This window comes from the organism of the source record quoted next, unplaced genomic scaffold, assembly GCF_019419815.1.
Source record: "Pyrus x bretschneideri cultivar Hongxiangsu unplaced genomic scaffold, Pyrus_bretschneideri_v1 Contig54, whole genome shotgun sequence".
In the NCBI taxonomy this organism is placed as follows: Eukaryota; Viridiplantae; Streptophyta; class Magnoliopsida; order Rosales; family Rosaceae; genus Pyrus; species Pyrus x bretschneideri.
Window position 1 is genome coordinate 162,270 of NW_025999792.1, and position 26,176 is coordinate 188,445.

At 36.8% G+C, this 26,176-nt stretch overlaps 1 protein-coding gene and 1 non-coding gene across 2 annotated transcripts in view; both read right to left on the reverse strand.

The window, feature by feature from the left end:
• LOC103950514 (ion channel CASTOR) overlaps window positions 1-26,176 on the reverse strand; it is a 55,584-nt gene that overhangs the window by 19,516 nt on the left and 9,892 nt on the right. The gene's annotated exons all lie outside the window — the stretch shown is intronic.
• TRNAD-GUC lies at window positions 261-332 on the reverse strand. Its single transcript has one exon. It is a non-coding gene; the product is annotated as a tRNA-Asp (tRNA).

Consider the following 26,176-nt stretch of genomic DNA (forward strand, 5'->3'; position numbering starts at 1 on the left):
AGTTTAGTATAGCATTTTAGTTTGTGTTTTTAAAAGCATTTTGAGTCTTTTGATTTGTTTTAGTGTTTTAAAGTGTAGTTTTACATTCTTTGAGTCTAGTTTAGTGTTTTATATTATGTTTTTACGTTTTCAAGTCAAATCCAAGTGATTAACAATCCCTCCTAATCCCCGGTCCAGAACGATCCCTACTTACATACTTACTACAATTGATAAAAAGAGGGTTTAATTTGTGTGCGTATAAATATCGCATCAAATTTTGGCGCCGTTGCCGGGGAACGAACCCGGGTCACCCGCGTGACAGGCGGGAATACTTACCACTATACTACAACGACGCCAATTAACAATCCCTCCTAATCCCCGGTCCAGAACGATCCCTACTTACATACTTACTACAATTGATAAAAAGAGGGTTTAATTTGTGTGCGTATAAATATCGCATCAAATTTTGGCGCCGTTGCCGGGGATTAGAAAATTTGCTAATCCCTTGGATTGTTTTATTTTCGTTTGTTTTTATTCTAGATTCTTAATCTTGTTTTGTTTCTTGTTTTAGGTACTAGTTCATGACTCGGAGTTCTCATCCGATTCGTGAACATATCCTGGAGTGATTGGGTTCTTCGTCCGGCTGCAAGACGTAAAAGAAAGCGCTACTTGGGAGGCAACCCAATGCACTGAATAAAACAAAGCATGTTCATAAAAAAAAAAAAAAAAAAAAAAAAAAAAAAAAAAAGAGATACTAAACATGGAGAAAGGTGGAGCTTCACAAAGGTTGTTTACGTGAAGCCCCACTACGAGGCGCAGAAGCAGAAGGCATAGAAGCAGGAGGCATCGAAGCGGAAGCCATCGGAGCGGAAGGCATCGGAGCGGAAGGCATCGAAGCGGGAGGCATCGAAGCTAGAGCATTCCAGGCCTCAATACTTGGCCAAGCGCTCGATGATCCAGGAAAAAGATGCCTCTGGAGGAAAGACGAAAACCTTTGACGGTCACTTTGAATCCGACCTTCAGACTCTTGCAGCTCATCCAGCTTCCTCTTCATGCCCGACGAATAGTTATTTGCAAGCACATGCAAACTTCTATTCTCGTACTTAAGCTGCTGGATCTCTTGCTTAAGACTCTCCACCTCTGCCATCAATGATTCCACCTGACGGGAGCGGGCAAGTAGGCGTTGGCCCATGTTGGACACAGAACTCGCACACTGAACACTAAGTGCGAGGGACTCTTGAACGGCCAACTCATCGGACCGTCCTGACAGCAGCCTACTATCTTTTGGAGTGAGGAGGTTCCTAGCTACTATTGTAGCTGTTGTGGCGTCCTGCATCACGGAGTCTTCACCTGTAAGAAGACCGTTAGAAGATAAGAAAGAAGGGCGCCATACGTTACCTTGACGCGGCGCGCCCGTATCACTGCTAAGGCTCAATTCCAAGCTAAGGTTCGATGAGTTTGCCATTTTTCAAAAGTGTTCAAAGAAAAGGGATGGAGTTAAATTTCAAAGGGCCGGAGTCGATTTTCAAGAATGGGAAATCTTCAGAGTGTGTTTGTTGTGGTGATCGATAGCTCAATAAAAAAGCCAAGGCGACGCGTCCACCGATTCAAAACGCCGGAAATTCCGGCGGAAGTTCGGCGACGCTTTTCTCTGCTTTTCAGAAAACGCGTTCAACTTTGTCAAAAGTTCACGTGGAGGTCATCATCGCAGCTACACTTTTGCCGACAAGCGCAAAGTTCGGCGACGCTTTCTCTGCTTTTCAGAAAACGCGTGCAGCTTTGTCAAAAGGAGCCGCATCCGCACTACTACGTGTCGTTCAGAAATCGAAGGGGCGCCTGCTCAGAAATCGAAGAGGCGTCGTTCAGATATCGAAGAGACATTTGTCGACAAGGGTAAAAACACAGTACCACCACTTGATATTTTCTCTATATATGTCGACCTTCGTCTTTTATGGCAAGGCAAACCTGAAGAGAATGCCCAACTCTCCCTCACCTCTGAAGGCGCACTCCCAGCAAAGCCTTTCGAAATACTCAATTCTTTCTTCTTCCCCAAAGATGATACCAGATGCCTGGAGTACATATGACCCAGGAGGAAACAGCACAACAAATACATGTGCTGATTCATTCACCGCTTCTTCAAAAGCAAAGGTATCTCATATCATCAAGGTCAAAAGCAAAAGTATCTCATATCATGCTTTTTCCCTGTCTTTTTCTTTGTCCTTGTTCTTACTCGCATGGCAAAGTAAAAGAAGCAATCAGCCGGCACTTGGAGTCAGTCTTCCGATCTGGAGCCAACTGCCTGGGATCTATTCCTGATTGCTTACCTAGCGTTGCTCTCGAGTAGTCATCTTCAACGGTTGATACACTTCCGGAGAAGGGACCACTTCTGCAAAGGGGAGCGAGTAAGGCAAGTGAAAATGATACATTGAAGCATGTGGAGACAAACATAGGCTGAGTTATCCTCCAACCCTTTTCAATACGAATTGGAAAGATTGAACAAATAAACAGACCAAAGGGGTAAGCTCAGACCTTCGGGGAAGACCAAAAGAATCCTCCAGCCCAGTAGCACAAAGGAAAATCAATGATGGGCGGAAGCCAGTTCGAGAGTAAGCCTGTGGAATCATCAAGATCAAGCCTCAATGCAATCAACAAAGAGAAGAGGGAATTTACACTCCATAACCAGATTTGCGTCCCTAAACTCTTCTCTTTGTTAATTACATTCTGCCATGTTTAGTATGTTTAGTTGTTGTTTGTGTGTTTACTTATGTTTTGTGTGAATCTATGCTTAAAACATTGAGGACAATGTTTGATTTAAGTGTGGGGGGGGGGGGGGGGTAACTAATGTTGTTAATGCAAATTCGTGGGATTTTATCACCCATAACTTCAAATGTTGTTCCTTGCTGTTTTAAGGTGTTTTTAAGTTGTTTTAGAGTGTTTTAGTATGTTTTGTTTTTATAACTCCGAAAAGCACATAAAAATTTGAAAAATTGTTTTGAAAAGCCTAAAAAGAGTGTTTTGAGTCGTTTTTGTGAGTTTGTGTCTTAGGGTACCTTCCAACACAATGATAAGGATTTGGTTTGTAATTGCATGACTGTTAAAAAGAGTTATAAACATAGAGAAAAGTTTGATTTACTCTTGGTTTATGCTTAGTTATGGTTATAATGTATGACTTCACATGCAATCATAAAAGAAAAATTCGTTTTTGTAACATGCTTGAAGGAAGGAACTCAAACAAACGCTACAACCCTGTGAGACTCGAGCCATTACCTTCTTTGGAGAGTTATTTTCTGTGATTCTTTGTTTTCTAAAGTTGTTGAATGATCTCATTATTCCTTGCTTGGTTGCTACTTAGAATGCAATTGTATCATGATAGAACTAAATGCTAGAACTTATATCCGTTTCATTCAAAGCATGATATTGAGTTGCATAACATATATCAAGATGAAGTTGTGTAGTTGCCACCATAGCCAAATAGCCTTACTTCCCATATTTCGTATATATTGTAAGTCTTAACACCGTTGAGCCTCGTTTAACCTATTTTCTTTGCTAACCATATCACCCCTTACCTAGCCTAGATTAGGACCATCCGTACCCTTGTTCTTAAAAGATAGTGAGCATGACTTAAATGAATTCCTTTTGAGTACATTTTGCAAGAAAATGAGTGTGGGGGAGTAAAAGTTTGTTCTTAAGTTTGTATGTTTTGAGAGTCAAAAGAAAAGAAGAAAAAAAAAATTGTGAAAAACATATGAAAAAGAAAAACAGAAAAGAAGAGAAAAGAAAGAAAGAAAAAAAAAAAAAGAGCTTGTTCCCCCTTGTTGTTCAAAAGTTGAGTTTTCATTCAAAAGTGAATTCTACGTTAATTCAAATGCTTTGCTCGCTATTTCTTTAAGAACCTTTGTTTTCCATATACCTTCTTTGTTAGCCAAACACCTTTAGCCCCGTTACACCCCTTTGACTTCTATCTTGATCGTTATGTGTTCAATAATGTGGAGTTTGAAATTGATATGAGCTTATGGAATCACTGGTTCTCATTCTAAGTAGTAGCATTCCATTCATGAGATCATATTCATGTCATTATCGTAAATCCAGAAAATGCTTTCCTTGTTATAACATATGTGAGTGTTCGTCTACATGTTTACATCAATCTTCTCACATATAACTAGTGTAGGGTGTGTAGTCAGAAAATCTGTGTGAAAAAACGAGTGCATATCTTGTAAGGATTTGAGCAATTTCTCTAAGGCATGTTACTACATTCGAAATGTGTTTTAAATGCTTAATTGTGAACTAGTATGTGGTGACTATGATTAAGAATGTACTTAAGTGTAATGATGGCTAAAATATGTGGGAATAATGATTTTTAACTTGTCATGTGCTTTGGAAATCCCTGAGACGTTTGTTGGAAGGTTTAGGTTGTGTTTTACTTGTTCGTTTTGTTTTGTTTCTGGTTTCTTTTGTTTTGTTTTGCTCGAGGACTAGCAAAAGATAAGTGTGGGGGTATTTGATAGGAGCATATTCATGCGACTTAAATGGCTTGTTCTCGTGCATTTACGTTATGTTTCTTTAGTTATTTTAGTACTTTAAGCTATTTTCGTGTGTTTGTAGGCCGAAAGGGCTAAAGGAGCAAAAAGATGCATTTTGGAGACTTTTGGAGCACTTTTGGGCTAAGGATGGATAGCTTATGCTTGGAGCCAAAGTGTTGGACGAAATTGAAAACCTAATTGAAGACCAAAGTGTTGGAACCTTGTTCCCTTTAGTTTTAGGATATTTAAACCTTTCCTATATCCTTAGTCGTGCATAACATTCCAACATTCCACTCCTTCATTCACCACTTATCATATCATACACTTATCTTATCATCACCACATATCATTCATTTATTACTTATCATATCATTCATTCATCTACATATCAATAACCACTTATCATTCATTTATTACTTATCATATCATTCATTCATCTACATATCAATAACCACTTATCTTATCACTCAACATATCATTCATTTATCACTCAACATATCATTCACTTATCACTTATCTTATCATTCACTTACCACTCAACATATCACTCAACATATCATACACTTATCATTTATCATACTCATAATTATCTACACATTACAACCTAAAACACATGCACATTCACCCACATGCACAAACACACATTATTGCCGTGCACATTCCATTGCACTCCTCCTTTCATTTTCAGCCACATTCCACATGCATTTGCACATGCATTCCCTCACCAAGAAATCATTCAACACATGCATTCACTCTTTAATCCACATGCATTCACACACACTTCACACAAACAACATTCACATGCAAACACAAGCTTTAACCAACAAACAAAACAGCCAACACATGCACCATTACACTATTGCCGTGAGTTTCATTCCATTTCCAACATCTTCACATGCATTTCCAGCTTTCACATGCCTTCACATTCATTTCCAAACAATAATCACTTCAAATCACATGCACAAACATGCATTTCCAGCTTTGCACATGCATTTCCCTTTCATTTCAACCCACATGCATCCTTTAATCATTCAAACATGCAGCCACATTCCCTCCTAGCTGCCATGTTCCCCCATTTCACCTATAAATAAGCATCCATTCTTCCACAATTCATTCACAATTCCACACACAACACATCCATTCCATTGTACATACCACAAACACATCCAAACCCCCCCTTGTTGCCGTGAGTTCCCTTGTAATCCAAACACCATCTTTCCATTTCCATCACTCCTCACTCCATTCCACACTTCCATTCCCCCAAACCAACTATCCTTAGACCTTATGCTACAATAAAGAGGAAGAGAAGAGGGCCTAAACGTTCATACAATTCAAGTTTGAGTTGTTGGAATGTTTAGGTGTTTCTTTGATTTCAATGTTTAAATTCAATTCTCTTTGTTTGTACGTATGAGGAATGGAAGAGAAGAGTGCCTAAACGTTCATACAATTCAAGTTTGAGTTGTTGGAATGTTTAGGTGTTTCTTTGATTTCAATGTTATAATAAACTAAACCCCCTTTAGCTAGGGGGTGATTCGAAATATATGTTTATGCTTGCATTTTGATTTGATTACTTCTAATTGCGTTTCATAAGTTGTGGTTCAATTTGTTTAACCGTTTGATTGATAACTTATTTATGAATGTTTATTAAGAATGCGCGCTTAATTTTCATGCATGAATATGACGCTAGAATATAAGTGAATTTCACCTAATCGTTATGAACTTATATTCACAAGTAGTGGAGGTTGCTTATAAACAATCGCGTTAAATGAATTCTTGGCACGAGTTTCATGCGTAATCATAGTAACGAATGCCTCGTCAACACTTATAGTTTTCATGATGCTTAATGATTCTTGCTTGTATCTCTATTATGCAATTCATGTAGGGAACTTGTGAGGAATGCTTTGGGTTGTCGTATGCAATCATCCAATTCATTAACTTAAGGAAAACTTGACGGTTAATTTAAGCGGACCTAATTAACCCGGGGTGTTGAGAATTCATGGTTTATTGAAATGCAATTGGAAATCATTTTATTATGCAAGTGTAACATGTATGGAGATGAACCCCTTAGCTAGCCATACCATCCATTCATTTCCATCAATTTCATATTTACAATTTGTTTTCTTTACAATCTATCCATTTTAGTTTAAATTCGTCCAAAATCAATCCCCCCATATTTCGTTTAAGTCTTAGTCTTAATCTTTCTTATTTTTAGTTTTGAATTCTTCGAGTTTAGTATAGCATTTTAGTTTGTGTTTTTAAAAGCATTTTGAGTCTTTTGATTTGTTTTAGTGTTTTAAAGTGTAGTTTTACATTCTTTGAGTCTAGTTTAGTGTTTTATATTATGTTTTTACGTTTTCAAGTCAAATCCAAGTGATTAACAATCCCTCCTAATCCCCGGTCCAGAACGATCCCTACTTACATACTTACTACAATTGATAAAAAGAGGGTTTAATTTGTGTGCGTATAAATATCGCATCACTTTTCAAGATTTCTCTTCGAATTTCACCACCTATCACTACTGATGTTGTTATTCATTGTTTTAAACTGTTTTATTGTGGGTCATAAAAAAATTGAAAAAGCTTGAGAAAAAACCAAAAAAGAGTCATTTTTGTTGCTTGTTTGTGTCTTAAGGTACCTTCCAACAAAATGATGATGATTTGGTTTTTAATTGCATGACTGTTAAAGAAAACGATAGGAGCATATTTGTGCGACTTTGTTAGCTTATTTCCTTGCATTTACTCAGTTAGTTTTTATTTATTAGAGTGTTTTAAGCTATTTTCATGTGTTTGTAGGTTCAAATGGAAAAAAGTGGCAAGAAAAGGCAATTTGGAGCATTTTAAAGCAGTTTTGGGCTTGGAATGGATAGCACATGAATGGAGTGAGGTGGATGGACGTTTTTGAAGATCAAAAGAGGCTAGGAATGTGCTAAAGAGTTAAAGAAATTAATTCAAGACATAAAAGATAAGGAATCAACTAAAGAGAAGGAACAGTATCCAAAACCTTATCTTATCTTATCCTAACCTTATCCTAATCCTATTGTACCTAAATTCCAGCTGCAAGGGGAAGTTATTTTCATATTAGGACATCTAAAAACCTAATTTCTAGAAGGCCTTACCTTTTCCTAAAAGGGTGCCGCATACCTTATCCCTTGTCCTTGTTGGTTTGTGTTGTGCAATCATTTTCTAACACAACCCTTGGAGTGCCAAATCCTTCTCCAAAACTACCTTTGTGCCGTGTTCCCTCAGCCTATAAATACACCACAATGCCACACCATTCAGATCACCACACACAAGAGCCTAAAAATTAGAAAAACATACTTGTGCCGCAGCTTTGCAAGGAAGGAGAACAAGAAGCTTGGAGCTGTGCTTGCCATTCAAGACCTTTGGATTGCTGGAGCATTTTTAGGTGTATTCTATCCTTAGTTTTAGTTCAATGTTTATTTTAATTTGGTTTTCAATTATGATGGACATATATGTGATATGAATTGATTACATCTAGTTATTGTTTCATAAATTGTGAATGCAATTTACTTAATTGTTTGATTGATAACTTATTCTTGTGTGTTGATTAAGGGGGCCCACTTAGTTTGCATGCATGAATTTGATGCTAAAATATAAGGGAGTTTCACCTAATAGTTATGAACTTATATTTACAAGTAGTGGAGGTTGCTAGTCACAATCGCGTTAAGTAAATTCCTGGCAGGAGTATCATGCAATTCATAGTTACGAATGCCATGTCAATGCTTATGATTTTCACAAAACTTAATGATCCTTGATATGTATCTCCATTATGCAGTTCATATAGGGAACTTGATAAGAATAATTTGGTTGCGTCGCTGAGTCCAATTCAATGAATTTAGGAAAATCTGAGAGTTAATTTGTGCAGTTCACGATTAACTTAGGGCATTTTCATTCATGGTTTATAGGAAGAATAACTGGAAATCGATTTGTATGCATATGTGTCATGTGTGGAGAAGGAGACTCTAGCTAGCCTTTCACCCCCTTCATTCACCTCAATTTAGTATCAATTAGTTTGTTTTCTGCAAGTTACTTAATTTTAGTTTTAAATTTCGTACAAATGAAGCCCCCATCATTGTGTCATTTTAGTTTAGTTTTAAAATTCGTTCAAACCTGTACCCATTAATATTTTGAGTCAAGTTAAGTCTAGAATTCGTCCAAATCACCCTTTAGTTCCTGTTTTGAGTCAATTTGTTTGTTTTGTGCTATTTTGAGTTAGCTTGGTCAGTTTCGAGTCATTAGAGTCTAGTTTTGTGTTTTTAAGTCTAGTTTGTGTTGATAAGCATCCCTTCTAATCCCCCGCCCAGAACGATCCCTACTTACATATACTACAATTGTCTAAAAAGGGTTTAATTTGTGTGTTAGTTTCCTATCACATCAGAAAGTTACCAACATAGGTGGAAGTTTGATATGTTCTTTAGTTAATACTTAGTTGTAGTTGTCATTTATGAAACGGCGCCAGAATTTGATGTGGTAAAAAATGAACACACAAATTAAACCCGACAAATTATGCAATCGTAGTACGAGTAAGTAGGGATATCTCTTTTCCAGGGATTAGAAGGGATGCTAATCCACACAAATTAAACTTATAAAACTGAAAACTAAGTTAAACTAACAACAAAACAATGACTGGGGGATTTTGGACGAATTTAATAAAAATAAAAGTAAATGGTAGCAAGTAAATTAAGTTGTGAATGAAATATGGATGAAAGGATAGCTAAAGGATTCTTCTCCACACATGAATCATATGCATACAAATCGATTTCCAGTTATTCTTCCTATAAACCATGAATGACAATGCTCCAAATTAACTGTGTACAACACCAATTAACTCTCAGATTTTCCTAAGTTCATTGAATTAGACTCAGTGAAGCAACCAAATTATTCTTCTCAAGTTCCCTAACTATGAAAAGCATGATAGAAATACATCTCGAACATTGAATTTTACTACTCAAACATGACTAGTGACTTTTACTACTTGCAAATATAAGTTCAAAACGATTAGGTGAAATTCCCTTATATTCTAGCATCAAATCCCTGCATGCAAACTAAGTACGCATCCTTAATAAACATACAAGAATAAGTTTTCTATAAAGCAGATAAGTAAATCACATTCATGTTTTATGAAACAATACTGGATGTAATCACTTTATATAAAACATATGATCATGGCTTCAAATTCACCTCTTGCTAAAAAGAAACTTAGTTACACATGTTCATTATAACTGAAAAGCAATCTAAAATAAACATTGAAATTTAAAATAAAGAGAGAAAGAACTCTGAAAATTCCAGCAACTTCGATGGATGAATGGTAGACGAGGCACACCTTTCAACGTTGCAGTACACTTTATATATATAGGGCATGGCTAGGGTTTTTTTTAGAGTGAATGAAAAGAGAGGAAAAATAGGTAATTAGAATTGGGCAATTCGCCTAGAATAAAAAGGGCATGTAAAAGTGGCAAAAAGGCAAGTTTTTATGGGGTAAAATAGGCAACAACTTAGCCTTTATTTTGCCCCTTTTTGCCTTATTTGGCACCTCCAAATCAGGCTAAATATCCCAATTCCTTTCCCATCCTGTTCCTGGTCATCTAACAAGCCAAATTCATCTTTGATTCTTTATTTGGACTTCAAAACAAGTAACAACTTCTCTCCAACTAGGATTCCTCTTTCTTGTGTAATTCCTTGCCTTCCAAGCCTTAACTTTGATTTCTCCAGATTTTAGCACATGTTTAACACCTTTTAAACACCAAAACGTTCAACCCATATGCTATCCACGCCTGCTATCCAATCCAAGTCCAAAACTGCTCCAAATTACTCCATTTGACTATTTATTGTCATCTTTACCAGCTGAACCTAAAATAATACGAAAATAACTTAAATTACTATAATAAATGAAAATTAACTAAGTAAATGCAAAGAAAGATAACAACGACACATAAATATGCTCCTATCAAACTTAAACAAATAAACACATGTAATATGCTACTAGTACAATAAGGAGTACTCAAAGGATCAAAAGCTTATTGGCTGTCAAAAGTGTTAGAAATGTGCCCTAAATCCAATCATAAGATACTACTTTATAAACATTTCACATGTTAAACTAAACTTGTTTAATACAAGGGCGAAGAATATTGGTTAAAGTTGTCTCATATAAATGTTATATGCTTAACAATAAGTCCAAGGAATATGTAATTAGGAGAATGAGATCTAAAGAAGTTATATTCCTGAGACCATTCTCTTTTGTACACATATCCTAAACGTTCCTGATCATAGTATTGTTTATTAGGCATTGATGGCCCGTTAAGATTAGTATGTGCTATGACTTCTCTCATGGAGAGTGATTGGTCTCGAGTCATTAGTGTGACTGACATCAAGACAAGTATGTTGGTGTTCAATAAAGAATGAGTTCACTGAACGCGATCAACAATGAGTTCTCATACTAATATCAGATGACAACTCATGGTTAGGATAATGCAAAGTAGTCCTTTGACCTGAGGCATCATAGTTGTCTTGTGGTTAGGTCCTTGATCCTTAACTATGAAAAAGACACTCCATCAGAGGGTGTCCATGACATTGTTGGGGTTAAGCCACTTAACCATAGAAACAAGTGAATGCGCGACAAGGGATCTCTAACCTTCAAACCATTAAGGGATAATACTCTATGATATGATTAAAAATCTACAACCAAAGTATGAACGAGATTTAGGAAGTCGTTCCAAATTACATTCAAGGAAATCATATAAGTAAGAGAATCACATTGGATAGTAGACATGAATAAACTATTAAACCAAACAATGTGGTCAAGAGTATTGTATTAGAGAAAGATTGTGTTGCATTTGTAGTCCCAAACTGAATAGGTTTTCCAACCTCTTTTGATTAGCTTAGGTAACCATGACATACTGCTAAGTGTCACTCATGCTTTGTGGAAGTCATGAAGATGTATAATCACTAAAGGGAAAATTGAAAGTGAGTTTCAATTCATAATCGATTAGTAAGAGTTCTAATCGTCAATTGCCTCGCTAAAAGGAATTTAATGGATTGCACATCATGTAAAGTAATGATGGAAGGAAATAATGAAGATGGGCAAGGACAATTATATAGTTTAATTGTATATGGCAATGATTAATTGAAAGTTAATTAATCAAGGACAAAAGGTTCGTTTTAGGCCTTAAGTTAGTTTCGCGTTTGGGGACTCAAAAGAACTTTGGTCCACAAGGCACATAAGGTTTAAGTTTTGTGACAACTAAAACAAAAATGGGCAGTTAACCAACTAACAACAGGGAGGCCAACCTTGCTTAGAGAGGGAGTGGCTTTGGACTTATTACAACTTTGCCACTCTAATGAAGGAATGTATAAAAGCAACTTTGTAGCCTTTTCTTCGTTAGAGTTTCTTTGAGGAAAGATGAGAGAACATTTTTTTCTCTGTTCTCTCTAGAGAGGCTAGCTTCATGGGGAAGGATTCTAGCAACTTCTTCCTACTATGACACTCATCTTCTTCCCTCATTCATCATTGGTGTCAGAACTTAGAGGCCCTCCATTTTGGGGGCTTTTGGCCATGCATTTATCATTCTCCAAGAAATCATGGAGCAAAGAAGCAAGGAATGAAAGCCCTCTCTCTTGGGTGATTAACCTTTTCTTACGCAAAGAGGATTCATCAAGGGTGTAATATTTCTCAACTCACTTTGTTTTGAGTTGAGTCTTGGTTCACACAACAACTAGGCTTTGAATTTCATGGTTTAATTTTTGTTTTAAAGTGCATAGAAACATGCTTCCGCATTTAATCATTAAATGCATGTATTATGTTGCCTAATGAACTTAGTTTTTCACAAATTATCCATAAAAAAGTACACAATATATATATATATATTTTTTATAGAGTGTTTGAACAGTTTTCAACGTTCATAAAATAATCCTAAAAATTCCAGAAGCGACACGTGAAATTTTGATTAAGAAAGACAAGATTGCCCTCATTAAATGGGTAGGCTCCTCAGACATTCCCATGCACAGCTTAGCACCCTAAAGGTCCATGTTGTTGAATATGATTGCCTACAGCTCACCTGCCATTCCAAGAAAATGTCAAAGCATTAAAGATAAGTATTAATTACCCAAATCCTATCTTTAATACATTCCCAATTGAAGATTCACTCCATTCAAGTAAGTAATCCCTATTTAAATCAATTAGGGATATTTACATCATTATCTCAAGATATTATTTACTATTTAATATCTTGAAAATATTCTCTCCATACACCTTGACCAATAGGATGCTGCCATGTGTAGGGTAAAAAACCTACACCATGGCCTGCCCTTTCCCCTATATATATATCTCAAATTCTACAAAATTTCGGTAAACTTTTGCTATTGCTAAAAGCCCGAAACACATACGCTTTTCAAAGAAACTAACTTAAGCCTCGTTTCTAATCTCCTCAAGCTCATTCAATTGAAGCTTCTTATGAAGTCCAGCCGCATCTATGTCCATATTGAACGTTTTGACTGCCTAATGTGCTTTGTGTTCCAATTCCACAGGAAGATGGCATGGTTTCCCATAGATGAGCCGAAATGGGGACATCCCAATTGGTGTTTTGTAAGTTGTACGATATGCCCACAATGGTTCATTCAAACCAAGCTCTAATCCTTTTGAGTTTGTCTATAGAATCCTGCATGTCCAAGAAAAGAACGAACCTCTCTCACCGAAGTAGGAACGGATAAGTAGCGTACAAGATCTATTTTCAATTTATCAACCTCAATTCCCTTTTCTAAAATTATGTGACCCAAAACTATGCCTTGTTTTACCATGAAATGACATTGTTCCCAATTTAAAACAAGGTTAGTTTCAATGCATCATTTCAAGATTAAAGTGAGATTAGCCAAGCAATCATCAAATTAAAGTGAGATTAGCCAAGCAATCATCAAATGAATTACCAAAAACACTAAAATCATACATGAAAACTTCAATAATCTTCTCAACAAAATTTAAAAAATACTTACCATGCATCTTTGAAAGGTGGCTGGTGCATTACATAAACCAAATGGCATTTGGCGATAAGCAAAAGTACCAAATGGACAAGTAAAAGTGGTATTTTCTTGATCATCCGGAGCTATAACAATTTGATTATATTCCGAATAACTATCAAGAAAATAATAAAAAGAATGAGCGGGTAACCTTTCAAGCATTTGATCAATGAACGGCAAAGGGAAGTAATCTTTCCTTGTGATGGCGTTGAGCTTCCTATAGTCAAAGCAAACTCTCCAACCTGTTTGGATATGGATGGGTAGAAGCTCGTTCTCTTCATTCTTCACCACAGTGACTCCAGATTTCTTTGGAACAACTTGAACCGGTGAAACCCAACGACTATCCAAAATTGGATAAATCACTCCACAATCAAGAAGCTTGATAATCTCCTTTTTCACAACTTCCATCATTGGAGGGTTGAGTTGACATTGAGCCTCTCTAGTTGGTTTAGCCCCCTCCTCTAGAAGTATGCGATGCATGCATGTTGTAGGACTTATCCCCTTAATGTCCGCCAAGGTCCATCCAATGGCTGTTTTGTACTCCTTCAACACCCGAACTAGTTTTTCCTCCTCCAATGCCGTGAGTGATGAAGAGATTATGACTGGCAAAGTCTCTTGGTCTCCCAAGAAAACATACTTCAAGTGATTTGGTAATGGTTTAAGCTCGAGGAAGGGTGCCTGAATCACTGAGGGTAACAACTTATTAGTAGAAACGGGAATTGGAATTCGGATTGGAAACTTACCAACATGTTGTGGCAATGATTCAAGGGCAGCCACCATCTCCGCTTCTTCACAATTGGGCAAGGCAAGGGAATTCTTATTCTTACCATAAGTGTGCTTGCTTTTTGTCCTTTGTTCTTTGAGACCCATTCGTCTTGTAATGGTTGTTTCAAGGGCATCCTCATTGAGGTCTTCAAGATATTCCTGCGCCAATGAATCGATTATATCAATAGAAAAACAAGAATGATCATCAATAGGATATTTTATAGCTTCAAAAATGATAAAATCAATAATCTCGCTATCAATTTCCATTGTTAACGTCCCCTTGAACACATCTATCTTGGTGCGGGCTGTTTTCATGAAAGGTCTCCCAAGTAGGATCAGCAAAGATGTGGAATGGGTAGAATCTTCCATATCAAGCACATAGAAGTCAGTCGGAAAGACTAAATGATTAACCTGCACCAAAACATCTTCCAAAACTCCTTTTGGATATGCATTAGAACGACCGGCTAATTGAATAATAACTCTATCATTTTTAAGCTCTCCTAAGTTCATAGATGCATAAATAGAGTAAGGCATGACATTAATGGACGCACCTAGGTCTAACATGGCATGTTCAAACTTAGTATTACAAATAACACAAGGGATTGTGAAACTACCTGGATCTTTGCATTTAGGAGGCAATTTCCTTTGTAAAACCCCTGAAACATTCTCACTTACCCTTACCACTTCCTTGTTCGAAATCCTCTTCCGTGTTATGCAAAGCTCTTGTAAGAATTTGGCATACTTTGGAACTTGTTTGATTGCATCAAGGAGCGGGATATTGACTTGCACATTTCTAAATGTCTCAAGAACGTCCTTGTCATTCTCTTCCTCTTCATGCTGCAACTTTACATCCTTCTTTTGGCTTGATTTGGATGGTTGTGGGTTGGTTCCAACTTCCTTGCCACGTCTTAATGTGATAGCCTTGGCGGTCTCAAATCCTCCCCTTGCATTCACAATGGTTGAACTAGGTAGTTTGCCATGTTCTCTAAACTGCCCCATGAACTCCGCTACTTGCCCCATTTGCTTCTTCAATTTGTCCACCTTTTTAGCTTGATTTTGCATCTCTTTGGTTTGATTTTGTACTCCCTGCGTCAAAGAGGTGAGTAATTGAATAACTTTATCATTATCCAAAGACATACCTAAATTTACTTGGGACGGAGGTGGTTGAGGTTGCATTGGTGCAAATGGCCTTTGAAATATCCCAGGGGTGGCTGTCGAAATCCTCCTTGTTGTTGGGTTTGTTGAGGCTTCGTCCACGTCATGTTTGGGTGATCTCTCCATCCTGGATTGTAAGTGTTCGAGTATGGATCATGCCTTGGTTGATTTTGGCCTTCATGGCCCACAACATTGGCACTTTTCCATCCTCCATTCTCAATCAATTGACATTGATCATTGGAATGCCCTTGCATAGTGCACATGCCACATACACTTGCACTTTGCACTTTAGATCCATCAACAACCTGTGACACAAGAACAATGAGATTAGCCAACTGAGATTGAATTTCAGAAATTGCACTTACCTCATTCACTTGTTGTTGTTGCCGTGGGTGTCTCTTTGTCCAACTCCTTCGCATTGTTGTGCATTCAAGGATCGATTGCAATTAAGGTCTAGGCATCAATTGGTGTTTTGTCAACCAAAGCACCTCTTGCCGAGGCATCTAACATTTGTCTCTCAATTGGAAGAAGTCCTTCGTATAAATATTGAATTAGAAGCTTTTCTTTCTGATGTGATATAAACTAACACACAAATTAAACCCTCTTTTTTATAGTTGTAGTATGTGAAAGTAGGGATTGTTCTAGGCTAGGGATTAGGAGGGACTGCTAATCTACTTAAATTAGACTCAATTACACTAAACTAGACTCAAAAATAGAAAACTAGACTTTAATAACTCAAAACAAACTAGAATGACTCAAAACAGCACAGAATAAGCAAATTGACTCAAAACAGAAACTAAGGGTGACTTAGGACAAATTCTAGACTTATGTTGACTCAAAACACTAAAAAGAAACCAATTTGAACAGATTCTAACTAAAAGACACAAAATATAAAGGAGGAAGTGGGTTTTGACGAATTTAAAGTAAAAGCAACCAAATTTAAAGACTCTAAACAATTTTGGACGAAATTGGGTGTTTTAATGGGTGAATGGCTAGCTAGAGGGTTTATCACCACACATGACACATATGGATACAAATCAATTTCCAATTATTATTCCAATAAACCATGAATGACAATGCCCCAAATTAATTATGAACTGCACAAATTAACTCTAAGATTTTCCTAATTTCATTGAATTGGACTCATCGATGCAATCAAATTATCTTATCAAGTTCCTTATATGAACTGCATGATAGAGATACATATCAAAGATCATTAAGTTCTATGAAAATCATAAACATTGACAAGGCATTCATAACTATGATCTGCATGATACTCCTGTGAGGAATTTAGTTAACACGATTGTGACTAGCAACCTCCATTACTTATAAATATAAGTTCATAATGATTAGGTTAAATTCCCTTATATTTTAGCATCAAATTCATGCATGCAAACTAAGTATGTATCCTTAATCAACATACAAGAATAAGTTCTCAATCAAACAAATAAGTAAATTGCATTCATGTTTTATGAAACAATAACTGGAGGAAATCAATTCATATCACATATGTTCATGGCTTTGAATCCATATCTAGCTAAAATGAGTTTAGTTCCTCATGTTCACACTTAAACAAAGATAACTTAAATTAAACATTAAAAACAAAAGATAGAATGCACCTAAGAACGTTCCAGCAATCCAAGCTTGAATGGTAGGGCATGGCTCCATGGGTATCCTCTCCTTTCTCCTTGCAAGGCTGTGGCACTAGAGAGATTTCTATGTATGATGGATGTGTGGTGTGAATTGTGGTGAGAGATGGGTTGTTTATGATTGCTACGGCACAAGGTATTTATAGGGAGAAGGAAGGGCATGACAAAGGCTGAAAAGGAGGGGAATTAGGACTCCAAATCAACAAGGAAAAAGGATACTTCTCATTTAGATTCCAGAAAGGAAAAGGAATGGTCCTTGCGGCAAGAAACATAGCTTCTAGAAGGGATGTAGTGGCATAGATGTAGGGATAGGGCTTTGGCTTCTAGAAACCTAATTTGTAGGTATCCTAATGTCATTTAGATGTCCTCCTTGCAGCTGAAATTAAGGTAGATAGGGTTAGGATAATGTTGAGATAAAACAGGAACGGATAAGGTTTTGGATAATATTCCCTCCTTTTAGCTGATTCCCTATCTTCTTTGATCTTGAATTAATTTCTTCAACTCTTGAGCACATTCCTAGCCTCTTTTAATCTTCAAAAACGTCCATCTACCTAGAAGGGATAGGTGCGGCATCTCTTGTAGAATTAGGATTAGGCCTTCTAGAAACATATATTTAGGTGTCCTAAGTTAATTAGGGCCCCCCCCTAACAGCTGGAACTTAGGTAGTGAAGGATTAGGATTAACTAAGACAAAATAAGATAGTTTGGCTCATGTTTCCTTCTTTCTTTGTTGAGCTCCAAATCATCTTTTCCTTGAATTAATTCGTCCATTCACCTTGCTCCATGCATGTGCTATCCATTCAAAGCCCAAAACTGCTGTAAAATGATCCAAATTGCACTTTCTTGCCAACTTTGTCATTTAAACCTGAAAACACACGAAAATAGTCTAAAACACTGTAATAAGTAGAAATTAGCTATGTAAATGCAAGAAAACAAGTTAACTAAGTCGCATATATATGCTCCTATCACATTCCCCCACACTTAGCTTTTGCTAGTCCCTGAGCAAAACAAAGAAAACAAAACACAGTCTAAACCTTCCAACAATTGCCTCAGGGATTTTCAATGCAACATGACATGCTAAAAATCACTACTCCCACATTATTTAGCTATCCCTACCCTCGAGCATATACTTAACCACAGTCACCACTCACTAGCTCACATTTAATCAATTAAAACAACATTTTGAATGTAGTAACATGCCTTAGAGAATCCTTCAATTCCTCACCGGATCTACTTTCTATTTTCACACAGATTTTCTGACTACACTCCCTACACTAGGTATATGTGAGAAGATTGATGTAAACATGTAAACTAGCTCTCACATATGTTATAACAAAGAAGGCACTTTCTGGAATTATTAACATGTATATGATCTCATGAATGGAATGCCACTACTTAGACGCGAGAACCAGGGATACCATATGCTCGTACCACTTTTAAACTCCACATATTGAAACACATAACAATCAAGATAGAAGTCTAAGGGTTGTAACGGGGCTAAGGTATTGGCTAACAAAGAAAGGTAAGGATAAACAAAAGTTCTTAAAGCGATAGTAAGCAAACTAAGGAAATAAACAGTTAGAATTCACTTTTGAATGCAGAAATCAACTTTAAACGCTCATGGGAGATTCACACAAAACTTAGGGCTAGATTCAAACCTTTGGACCCTTTCTTCAACAACCAATACTTGTGGGTTCATTCTCACTTATTTCTCAACCCTTTTTCTTCTTTTTCTTTCTTTTTCCATGCTTTTGTTTCCGTGCCCTTTTCTTTTTCTTTGGCACACAAAATGTACATCCTCATAGACTTCCAACGAAAAACCTTCCCCCACACTTGTTTTCTTGCATAATGTAGATCAAAAGGAATTCCCTCTAAAGTCATGCTCCACTATTCTTTAAGAACAAGTGTATGAATAGTCCTATTCTAGGCTAGGTAAGGCTAATGTGGCTAACAAAGAAAATAGGCTAACTAAGCCTCAACGGGGTTAAACCTACAATACATATGCAAAGGGTAAGGCTTTTTAGCTCTGGCTTAACTAAACAACTTCATCTTGTTATTTGTTACATAATCAATTTATGCTTTGAATGAAACGGGTATGAGTTCTAGTATTTGAATCTGTAGTGATGAAAACACATTCTAAGTAGCAACCAAGCAAAGAAATAATGAGATCATGCAACGACTTTAGAAAACAAAAACATCAAGATTAATAACTCTCCAAATAAAGTTTAGGCTCAAGTCTCTCAGGGTTGTAGCGTTAGTTTGAGTTCCTTCCTTCAAGCATGTTATAAAAACTGATTTTTTCCTTTTTGGGATTACATGTGAATACGTAAGCGACAACTACAACTAAGCATAAACCAAAGAGCAAATCAAACTTCCATCCATGTTTGTAACTTTCTTTAACAGTCATGTAATTAAAAACCAAATCCTCATCATGATGTTGGAAGGTACCCTAAGAGACAAAGGAACATAAAAAACAACTCTAAAAACAACTCTTTCTGGGTTTTTCAAAGCTTTTTCAAAATTGTTTTTCAAAATTTTCGGTTTTTTCTTATAGGACACATTAAAATACTTCAAAACACAATAAAAACACTTAAAAATAGTGAGTAATAACTTTTTGAAGTGATAGGTGATAATTTTCGAAAATAAGTCCTGAAAGCATCTATTTACCCGCGCACACTTAAACCAAACATTGTCCTCAATGTTTCAAACATAGACTCACACGCAAGCAATCAAACAACACAACTAAAAAACATGACAATTATGGCAAAGTAAAAAGCAATAAAGAGTAGGGTTAAGGAACGCAAATCTGGTTGTGGAGCCGGAGATTCCTAGGTTTTCTTTATTTGAACACATGGGTTACCTCCCAAGAAGCGCTTGCTTTAACGTCTTCCAACCGGACGATACCTCCATTCAAGCTCCACTACGGCCCACAGCATGGAGGGGTATATCCTCCACGACATGCTCCTCAAAATACTCATAATAAGGCTTCAAACGGTTTTTATGTAGGGATCATCCTAGTATGTGAAAGTAGGGATCGTTCTAGGCCGGGGATTAGGAGAGACTGCTAATCTACTCAAATTAGACTAAAAAACATTAAACTAGACTCTAATGACTTAAAACAAACTAGAATGACTTAAAACAGCACAAAACAAGCAAATTGACTCAAAACAGAAACTAAGGATTACTTTGGACGAATTCTAACCTAACTTTGACTCAAAACACTAAAAGAAACAAATTAAAATAGGTTCTAACTAAGTAAACATGAAATATTAAAGGGGGGGATTGGTTTTGATGAAATTAAAGTAAAAACAAACAGATTTAAAGACTCTAAACAATTTTGACGAAATTGGGTGTTTAAATGGGTGAATGGCTAGCTAGAGGGTTCATCTCCACATATGACACATATGCATACAAATTGGTTTCCAGTTATTATTCCTATAAACCATGAAAGACAACGCCCCAAATTAATCGTGAACAACACTAATTAACCCTCAGATTTTCCTTAAGTCATTGAAATGGATGGATAACGCATCGGCAACCAAATTATTCTTCAATAGTTCCCTACATGAACAGCATAATAGAGATACATATCAATGATCATTAAGTTCTATGAAAATTATAAGCATTGACAAGGCGTTTGTAACTACGAACTGCATGATACTCTTACCATGGATTTACTTAACGCGATTGTGACTAGCAACCTCCACTACTTATAAATCTAAGTTCATAACGATTAGGTGAAATTCCCTTATATTTTAGCATCAAATTCATGCATGCAAACTAAGTAGGCCTCCTTAATCAACATACAAGAATAAGTTATCAATCAACAGATAAGTAAATTGCATTCATGTTTTACAAAACAATAACTCGAGGAAATCAATTCATATCACATATATGTTCATGGCTTTGAATCCACCTCTAGCTACAACGAGTTTAGTTCCTCATGTTCGCACTTAAACAAAGGTAACTTAAATTAAACATTGAAAGAAAAAGATAGAATACACCTAAGAACATTCAAGCAATCCAAGCTTGAATGGCAAGGCACGGCTCCAAGGGTCTCCTCTCCTTTCTCCTTGCAAAGCTGCGGCACTAGAGGGATTTGTGTGTGTGATGGATGTGTGGTGTGAATTGTGGTGAGATATAGGTCGGTAGATGTGGGTATTTATAGGGCTAGGGGGCCACGACAAGGTTGTTTTGGAGAAGGATTTAGCACTCCAAAGCTTGTGTTGGAAAAGGATTGCACAACACAAACCAACAGGGACAAGGATCCAAGATATGGCAAATTTCTAGAAGGACAAGGGATAAGGTATGCGGCACCCTTAAGGTAAGGCCTTCTAGAACCAGATATTTAGGTGATTTAATGTGAAAAGGAGTCCCCTTTGCAGCTGGAATTAAGGTAGCAAAAGATTAGGATATGATAAGAGAAGAGAAGGTTGGATAATGTTTGGATAGGATAAAGTAGTTTGGATAATGTTTCCTTCTTCTTAGCTGATTCCTTATCTTCCAAGTCTTGAATCAATTCTTCCAAATGTTAAGCACATTCCTAGCCCCTCTTGAACTTCAAATTCGTCCATCCACCTTGCTCCATGCATATGTTATCCATTCTAAGCTCCATGCATATGTTATCCATTCCAAGCCCAAAACTGCTCCAAATTGCACTTTCTTGCCAACTTTGTCATTTGGACCTACAAACACACGAAAATAATTTAAAACATTATAATAAATAGAAATTAACTGAGTAAATGCAAGGAAATAAGCTAACAAAGTAGCATAAATATGCTCCTATCAAATTCCCCCACACTTAGCTTTTGCTAGTCCCCAAGCAAAACGAAACAAACAAAACACAACCTAAACTTTCCAACAATTGCCTCAGGAATTTCCAATGAAACATGACATGTTAAAAATAACTACCCACATAGATTTCAGCCATCCTTACTCTTGAGTATACACTTAACCACAGTCACCACTCACTAGCTCGCATTTAATCAATTAAAACAACGTTTTAAATGTAGTAACATGTCATAAAGAATTCCCTCAATTCCTCAACAAATATACTCTCTATTTTCACACAGATTTTCTAATTACACTCACTACACTAGGTATATGTGAGAAGATTGATGTAAACATATAAACTGACACCCACATATGTTATAACAAAGAAGGCACTTTCTGGAATTATTAACATGTATATGATATCATGAATGGAATGCCACTACTTAGACGCGAGAACCAGGGATACCATATGATCGTACCAATTTTAAACTCCACATATTGAAACACATAACAATCAAGATCGATGTCTAAGGGTTGTAACATGGCTAAGATATTGGCTAACAAAGAAAGGTTAGGATAAACAAAAGTTCTTAAAGCAATAGTAAGCAAAGTAATGAAATAAACACTTAGAATTCACTTTTGAATGCAGAAATCAACTTTAAACACCCATGGGAGATTCACACAACACTTAGGGCAAGATTCAAACTTTTTGACCCTTTCTTCAACAACTAATACTTGTGAGTTCATTCTCACTTATTTCTCAACTCTTTTTCTTCTTTTTCTTTCTTTTTTGTTTTATCTCTTTTTTTTCACGTTTTTGTTTTTTTTTTCTTTTTTTTTCCTTTTCTTTCGCGTGCCCTTTTCTTTCTTTGGCGCACTAAACCTACATCCTTATAGAATTCCAACGAAAAACCTTCCCCCACCCTTGTTTTTCTGCAAATTGTGGATCAAAAGGAATTCCCTCTAAGTCATGCTCCATTATTCTTTAAGAACAAGGGTATGGATAGTCTCATTCTATGCTAGGTAAGGATAATGTGGCTAACAAAGAAAAAAAGCTAAATAAGGCTCTGGTTTAACTAAACAACTTCATCTTATCGCATGTTATGCACTCAATCTTATGCTTTGAATGAAACGGACGTGAATTCTAGTATTTGAAACTAAAATGATGAAAATGCACTCTAAGTAGCAACCAAGCAAAGAAATAATGAGATCATGCAAGGACTTTAGAAAACAACAACATCAAGATTAATAACTCTCCAAATAATGTTTAGGCTCAAGTCTCTTAGGGTTGTAGCGTTAGTTTGAGTTTCTTCCTTCAAGCATGTTACAAAAACTGATTTTTTCTTTTTGTGATTACATGTGTATTTGTAAACAACAACTACAACTAAGCATAAACCAAAGAGCATATCAAACTTCCACCCATGTTTGTAACTTTCTTTAACAGTTATGCACTTAAAAACTAAATCCTCATCATTGTGTTGGAAGGTACCCTAAGACATAAACAAACAAACAAAAACGACTCTTTTTGGGTTTTTTCAAAACTTTTTCAAATTTTTTTCAAAATTTTTGAATTTTGATTCTAGGACACATTAAAACAAGGTTAGTTTCAATGCATCGTTTCAAGATTAATGTGAGATTAGTCAAACAATCATCAAATGAATCACCAAAAATACTAAAATCATCCATGAAAACTTCAATAATCTTCTTAACAAAATCTGAAAAGATGCTTACCATGCATCTTTGAAAGGTGGCTAGTGCATTACATAAACCAAATGGCATTCAATGATAATCAAAATACCAAATGGACAAGTAAAAGTGGTATCTTCTTGATCATCTGGAGCTATAACAATCTGATTATATCCCGAATAACCATCAAGAAAGCAATAAAAAGAATGACCGGCTAACTTTTCAAGCATTTGATCAATGAACGACATGGGGAAGTGATCTTTCCTTATGGTGGTGTTGAGCTTTCTATAGTCAATGCAAACTCTTGAATCTGTTTAGATACGAGTGGCTCCAGATTTTTTTGGAACAACTTGAACCGATGAAACCCAACGACTATCCGAAATTGGATAAATCACTCCACAATCAAGAAGCATGATAATCTCTTTTTTCACAACTTCCATCATTGGAAGGTTGAGTCGATGTTGAGCTTCTCGAGTTGGTTTAGCCCCATCCTCTAGAAGTATGCGATGCATGCATGTTGTAGGACTAATTCCCTTGATGTTGGCTAAAGTCCATCCAATGGCCATTTTGTACTCCTTCAACACTCGAACTAGTTTTTACTCCTCCAATGCCGTGAGCGATGAAGAGACTATGACGGGCAAAGTCTCTTTATCTCCCAAGAAGACATACTTCAAATGATTTGGTAACGGTTTAAGCTCGAGGTAGGGTGCCTGAATCACCGAGGGTAACGACTTATTAGTAGAAACGGGAATTGGAATTAGGATTGGAGGCTTACCAATATGTTGTGTCAATGACGCAAGGGCAGCAACCATCTCGGCCTCTTCTTCACATTTAGGCATGGTAAAGACCTCATTCTTGCCGTGAGTGTGCATAGGTTCTGCCTCTTGGTCTTTAAGTCCCATTCCTTGTGTAATGGTTGTTTCAAGGGCATCCTCATTTAGGCCGTCAAGTTATTCCTGCGCCAATGAATCAAATACATCAATAGAAAAATAAGAATGATCGTCTTTAGGATACCTTATAGCTTTAGAAATGTTAAAATCAATAATCTTGCCATCAAATTCCATTGTTAACATCCCCTTGAACACATCTATCTTGGTGTAGGCTGTTTTCATGAAGGGTCTCCCCAAGTAAGATCAGCAATGGTGTGGAATGGGCCGAATCTTCCATATCAAGCAAATAAAAATCTGCTAGAAATATCAAGTGGTTAACCTGGACCAAAACATCTTCCAAAACTCCTTTCGGATATGCATTAGAATGATCAGCTAATTGAATAATAACACCATCGTTTTTAAGCTCTCCTAGGTTCATAGATGCATAGATAAAATATGGCATGACATTAATGGAAGCACCTAAATCTAGCATAGCATGTTTAAACTTAGTATTGCCAATAAAACAAGGGATTGTGAAACTACCTAGATCTTTGCATGTAGGAGGCAATTTCCTTTGTAAAACGGCTAAAACATTCTCACTTACCCATATCACTTCCTTGTTCGAAATCCTTTTCCTTGTTGTGCAAAGCTCTTTCAAAAATTTAGCATACTTTGGAACTTGCTTGATTGTGTCAAGGAGTGGGATATTGACTTGTACCCTTCTAAATGTCTCAAGAATGTCTTTCTCATTCTCTTCTTTCTTAGATTGCATAAATCTGTGAGGAAAACTTACATTTGGTGGAATAGGGTTAGCATTAACTGAATTTGGACCTAACTTACTTGAATTGGATGGTTTAGGATCCTTAGGTGGCTGTGGCAAGGGTTGTTCTACTGTTGCCGTGACTTTTTCATCCTCTTCTTCCTCGAGCAACAGCTTTTTGTCCTCCTTTTGACTTGATTTGAACGTTTATGGGTTGGTTCCAACCTCCTTGCCACTTCTCACTGTGACAGCCTTAGTAGTTTTAAATCCTCCCTTCGGGTTTACAACGGTTGAACTAGGCAGTTTTCCTTGTTCCCTAAATTGTCCCATGAATTCCACCATTTACCCCATTTGATTCTTCAATTCGTCCATCTCCTTGGCTTGGTTTTGTAAGCCCTGCGTCAAAGACGTTTGTACTTGAACAATTTTATCATTATCCAATGACGAACCTGAATTTGTTTGGGCATAAATGGAAGTTATGGTGCTGTGAATGGCCTTTGATAGAGTCCTGGAGGTGGTTGTCTATATCCGCCTTGTTGATGAGTTTGTTGAGGTTCCCTCCACTTTATATTGGGATGATCTCTCTAGCCCGGATTGTAGGTGTTAGAGAATGGGTCATGCCTTGGTTGATTTTGGCCTTGATATCCTATGGCATTAGCACTTTCCCATCCTCCATTCTCAATCAATTAAGGACATTGATTATTAGAATGTCCTTGCATAGTGCACTCGCCACAAACACTTGCTCCTTGCACTTTGGATCCATTAGCAACCTGTGACACAAGAATAGTGAGATTAGCCAATTGAGATTGAATTTCAGAAATTGCACTTACCTCATTAACTTGGTGTTGCCGTGGGGGGTCTCTTTGTCCAACTCCCTCATATTGTTGTGCATTCAAGGCTCGATTGGCTATGAAGATCTTGGCAGCAACTGGGGTTTTGTCAACCAAAGCACCACCTTTCGAAGCATCTAGCATTTGTCTTTCAATTGGAAA